Source organism: Staurois parvus, unplaced genomic scaffold, assembly GCF_062004578.1.
Source record: "Staurois parvus isolate SC_StPar_1 unplaced genomic scaffold, SC_StPar_1.0 ptg000303l, whole genome shotgun sequence".
Taxonomy (NCBI): domain Eukaryota; kingdom Metazoa; phylum Chordata; class Amphibia; order Anura; family Ranidae; genus Staurois; species Staurois parvus.
The window spans coordinates 8,426,897-8,432,896 of record NW_028318099.1 but is presented as its reverse complement, the minus strand read 5'-3'; positions in this window follow the sequence as shown (position 1 = coordinate 8,432,896).

The following is a 6,000-nucleotide window of genomic DNA, read 5'->3' as shown; positions in this document are numbered from 1 at the left end:
TAGATACAGTGGCAGCGTCCTGAGCTGGAAGCGGTGCTGGCCGCTAGAGGGCGCTGTGATGTAGAAGTGATTTAAAGGCCAGCTACACGTTCGAATGAAATCCCCCATCCCCCCCAGGACACTGAGATCACTCATAGAGGAAGTGGAGCTGACCTGTAACCACCGGAACACCAAGACTTGTCTGACAATTTTTGGTTTACATGTAACAATCTGTGCTTTGTGCTAGAAATTTTCCTAGAACCCCCAAACATATATATTTTTTTTAAAGCAGAAGTCCTAGAGAATAACTTGGTGGGTTTTGCAATTTTTTGTCACGCGGTATCTGCGCAGCGGTTTTTTCAGATGCAAGTATTTGGGAATAAATACACTTTATTGAATTTTAATGCAAAAGAAACACCATACATAACCCAGTTTTTAAGGGTTGCAGTGGTACTGTTTTTTATGAGTACTGGTACCAGGGGCGGACTGACAACTCATGGGGCCCCTGGGCAATAGGGGATCATGGGGCCCCTGTGTCCTCGCTCACACTCAAACCACACCCACAAAAGCCTCTAAAAGGTACCCCTCTAAAAGGGGCCCCCTACTGACCATGGGCCCTCGGGCTGTGCCCAAGTGCTCAAATGGTCAGTCTGCCCCTGACTGGTACTTTAGGTCAAGTACTGGCTGATATTGAGTACCAATACCTTTGCAGTCCGATTGAGCCCATACTAAATGAATGCAGTGCGATTCCTATCCGAATCGCATGTAGTTTCCTGCACGGCTCCTGTGTGACCCCAGGCTGATGTCACTGTGACAACCTTCACACAGGAGAGATTTGGACAGGAGTCGCACCTCATTCCTGTTCAAATCGCATGCCAATCTTTGCTGTGCAATTTGAGCCCATTTATTTTGTTTGGGGTTAAAAATCGCAGCCTAAAGGTATCGGTTTCTGAGCATTTGCTCAGGTACTCATGCAAATACTTGGTATCGGTGCAACCCTACAATTTTTTGGTAAAATATAAAAGATGATGTTACGAAAAGTAAATAGAGACCAAATTTGTCACGCTTTAAAAGTACACGCACCTGTGCAGCAGTGACAATGTAAATGTTACTATCCATAGGCGACACTTTAATAGCCTTTACAGATTATCACTTTAGATTTACAGAGGAGGCGTAGTGCTAGAATCACTGCCTATGATCGGTTATTCACAGCAGGGCCGGATCTAGCCTGTCTGATGTGGGGGTGCAGTAAAAAATGTCAGGGGGGCAGAGGATGTGAGGTTAATAGGGTAGTATACAGGGGGTCAGTAGGGCAGAGGATAGGATCAGCAGTTTATGGGGCAGTCTACAGAAGCCATTCATTTGTAGGACAGTGTACATGGGGTTATCAGAGAAGAGGACAGTGTGCAGCTGGACAGTGTCAGTAGGGTAGTATACAGGGGGTCAGCAGAGTAGACGACAATGGTCAATGGAACATATGACAGGGATCAGCATGGTGGAGAAAAGGAGTTATCAGGTCAACAGGATGGAGGACAGGGGTCAGCAGTGCAGAGGGCAGGAGTCAGCAGGGCAGAGGACAGGGGTCAGCAGGGCAGAAGACAAGGGTCAGCAGGGCAGAAGACAAGGGTCAGCAGAGAAGAGGACAGGGTCACTGCTGGCAGAGCACTCAGCAGATCTCCTCCTCCCTTCCCCACACTGCAAACAGCCTGGGTACTCAGAATCCTCCACACCACAGCACTTAGCGGAGACTGGATTCCCTTACAGACACAGCATCCATCTGTACAGCATGTAGTTGGCTACAGATTGAGGCTGTGTCTATAAGGAAATTCAAGCAAATCTCAGCTATGTGCTATGAGGGAAGGAGAAGATCTGTTGGATGCCCTCATTTTATTTCTCACCCAAAAACAAATAATCCCTCCTAGCACACATCATATTATCCTCAAATTTACAATCTTAGCAGAAATCCTCCCTGCCAAATCCCCACTCCTAGCACAAATCATATTCTCCAAATCCCCCCTCCTATCATCCCCTCCCATCCCCCCTCCTAGCACAACCCCCTCCAAAAAATTACTCTTCCCAGCACAAATTCTCCCTCCCTACCCAAGTCCCCCAAAATTCCTCTTCCTAGCACAAATCCTCCCCAATCCTCTCCTCTTAAACTGCATTTCCCCACCCCCTCCTAGCACAACACCCCCGAAAAAAAATCCCCCTCTTAGCCCAAGTCCCTACTCCCCCAACCCCCCCCCCCCCTCCTAGCGCATATCCAACCAAACTCCCTCCTTGCACATTCCTTCCCAATCCCCCCATCTAGCACATATCCACCCCAATCCCCCCTCCAAAATACGTTCCCCCCCTCTCCTAACACATATCCCCCAATCACCCTTCCAAAAACATATCTTCCCCAATCCCCCTCCTGGTCCTAGCATATTCCCCCTCCCCAATCCCCCACCTAGCACATATCCCCCCCAATCCCCCTTCCTAATACGTTCCCCCCTCCTAACACATATCACCCCCAATTCCCCCTCCTAATATATCCCCCCCTCCTAACACATATCCCCCCTACAAACACATAATCCCCCATCCTAGTCCTAGTCTATTCCCCCTCCCCAATCCCCCCCACCTAGAACACATCCCCCCAATTCCTTCTCCTAATATGCCCCCCCTCCTAACACATATCCCCCCAATCCCCCCTACAAACACTATATCCCCCCTCCTAGTCCTAGCAGATTCCACATGCAAGCACGGGGGGGGGGGGGGGGGATGTTAATGGGTTTTTTTTTTTACCCTGTCCCTTTAAAAAAAATTTGATCACTTTTATTGCTTTCACAAGAAATGTAAACATCACTTGTGACAGCAATAGGCCTCTGACAGGTACTCTTTATGGAGAGATCTGGGGTCAATAAGACCCCAAATCCCTCCTCTGCCCTTATAAGCATTTAATCATGCCAAGATCGGTTTGATCAAATGATTTTATTTTTTTTTAAATTCTCATTTTATTTCTGAGTAAACCGGAAATGATGTAAGGTCATCGCTTCCAGGGTACTATATCACAGAGCCGAACAATCCAGAGCAGATTCAGGTAGCCAGAGGTCTCCTACAGCTGGATGGACGAAAGGGGTCTCCTGCTTGGCGGTGTCAGTGTGTGGTGTGGTCGGGCTTCAGCTGTGGCCAGTACCATACAGAGGAGTAACTTTTTTGCAGAGTCCTTTACTGAGAATTCAGGCCTTTTACCAAGAAGAGGAAAACAACCCCCCCCTTTAAGCAGGAGACCCCTTTCGTCCATCCAGCTGTAGGAGACCTCTGGCTACCTGGATCTGCTTTGGATTAGCACTGCATCCTTAAGGGAAGATCAACCCACTTTGACCAGACCAGTTCTCTCCTTGATTGAGGATCTATGGGCTTTGATACATACCGCTTACTTACATCTGTCTTCTGGTGAGTGCGCATTTCTGCTTTTCTTCACAGACCGCCACCATTGAAACTTGTCATCTGGCACGTTTTTATGAATAGACTTTAGTGGACTTTCTTTCAGACTTTATTATCTAGCGCTGCACTTTTGATGATATTACTCTGTTGAAGTATTTTTTGGTTGCTTAGAGTGCTTAGCTGCTTTTTTGGATCACTCTTTTATTATATATGTAGAGGGAATATACGTTTCTGTATGTAATTTTTTTGGTGCAGTATAAATGCATTTCTATGTGTCACGCATAGGGCAGCCCATTCATCTGTATGTGCGTTCCTTTCACTAAAGAAGCTCCTGCACCTTTTTTTACAATAAGCTTCATGCTTTTTCATCTGTGTTTTGCCACGATTTCCATGCGGTTTTTGTTTTTGTGACAACTGCAGCAAAATCAAATAGCATTTATGGTGCCATTAAAATTGAACCGCACCCAAATGTGTGTTGCATGTTTTGCCGCGATTTTAGTACTGTTTGGAATCATGGCCAGAATCAGCACAGGTGTGAATGGGGCCTTTTAGGAACCTCTTCCACCTGTATCCCTGTAGAAGCTGTCCCGTGACTGCTTTGCCCTGGGCTGTGTCTCCAGACCCCTGTCACAGTGACAGCTGCAAAGAGTGCCGCTGTCATTGCAGCTAAATATTTAATGGGGTCAGTCAGGACAGTATGGGGTCCTGATTTTGCTCTCCCCTGTCCTCTGAGTTAGAATGACTACTACACACTGCTTATTGACGGCCCTGCCACTACACATTGCTCACTGACCACCATGTCACTATATACTGCTCGCTGACCACCTTGCTGTTACAAACCATACACTACATAGCTGTATCTGCAGTTTTTACTGTCCTGGACCGCATACTTTTTTTGTTTACCTTTGTATTTCTTTAGCACAGTAACTACAGTTCTCTATTATATATGCTTAAAGTGATCCTAAAGGCTTATTTTTTAAAAATAACAAACATGTCTATAATTACCTGCTGTGTGCAGTGGCTTTGCACAGAACAGCCCAGATCCTCCACTTCTCTGGTCCCCCACCGGCGCTCCTGGCCCCTCCCTCCTGTCGAGTGCCCTCAGAGCAAGCAACTTGCTATGGGGGCAACTAAGCAGGCTCGCTCCCAAGCCGCTGCTCTGCATGTCCATTCACACACAGAGCGGTGATCTTGGCCCCACCCCTCTCTTTCGTCATTGGCTCACTGGCTGTGATTTGACAGCAGCGGGAGCCAATGGCTCTCGCTACTGTCTCAGCCAACGAGGACTTGCAATAGGGGGGCACCCGCTGCTCTGTGTATCCATTCACACATGAAGCCGTGGCTCGGCCCCACCCCTCTCTCTTCTCATTGGCTCACTGGCTGGCTGAAACAGAAGCTGGAGCCATTAACTCCCACTGCTGTCAATCACAATGAGGAGAAGGAGTTCCAGGATAGCCAAGACTCCAGTGCACATCGCTGGATTGAGAGGGGGCTTAGGTAAGAATTAGGGGGGCTGGGGGGGATGCTGCACAGAGACGTTTTTTTACCTTCATGCAAAGAAAAAACCTTGAGCCTTTACAACCACTTTAATTAACCACTTCAATACAAGGCACATTTACCTCCTTCCTGCCCAGGCCAATTTTCAGATTTTAGTGCTGTCACACTTTGGATGACAATTGCGTGGTCATGCAACATTGTACCTCTATGAAATGTTTATCATTTGTTTCACACAAATACAGCTTTCCTTTGGTGGTATTTAATCACCACTGTGTTTTTTATTTTTTGCACTATAAACGAAAAAAGACCAAACATTTTGAAAAAAACAAAGGTTTTCTTTGTTTCTATTATAAAATTTAGCAAATAAGTAATTTTTCTTCATAAATTTAGGCAACAATTTATACTGCTAAATAACTTTGGTAAAAATAACCCAAATCAGTGTATATTATTTAGTCTGTGAGAAAGTTACAGAGTCTACAAGCTATGGCATCAATCATTCCAAATCATACCTGATCACCCCTGAAGCATTGACGGCCTATTTAATTTCTTGAGGCCCTAAAATGCTGGGAAAGCACAAATAGCCCCCAAAAGACCCCTTTTTGGAAAATAGACAGTCCAAGGTATTCAGTAAAAGACATGGTGAGTTTTTTGAATGTATAATTTTTCCCCACAATTCTTTGGAAAATGAAGAAATTATTCTTTTTTTTTTCACACATAATTGTCAAAATAACAAGTTATTTCTCACACCTGGCATAGACATACTTGCAATTGCACCCCAAAACTCATTCTGCTACTTCTCCTGAGTATTGTGATACCACATGTGAGAGACATTTCCACAACCTGGCCACCCAACGTTCAGGTACATGATGGGCTGTGCTGACAGGTTCACTGATGGGCTGTACAACAGGTTCACTGATGGGCTGTGCTGACAGGTATGTGATGGGCTGTGCTGACAGGCACACTGACAGACTGGCGACAGGTACGATGACGGGCTAGCGACAGGTATGCTGATGAACTGGCGACAGGTACCAGGTACACTGATGGGCTGTGCTGACAGGTGCACTGATGGGCTGTACTGACAGGTACACTGATGGGCTG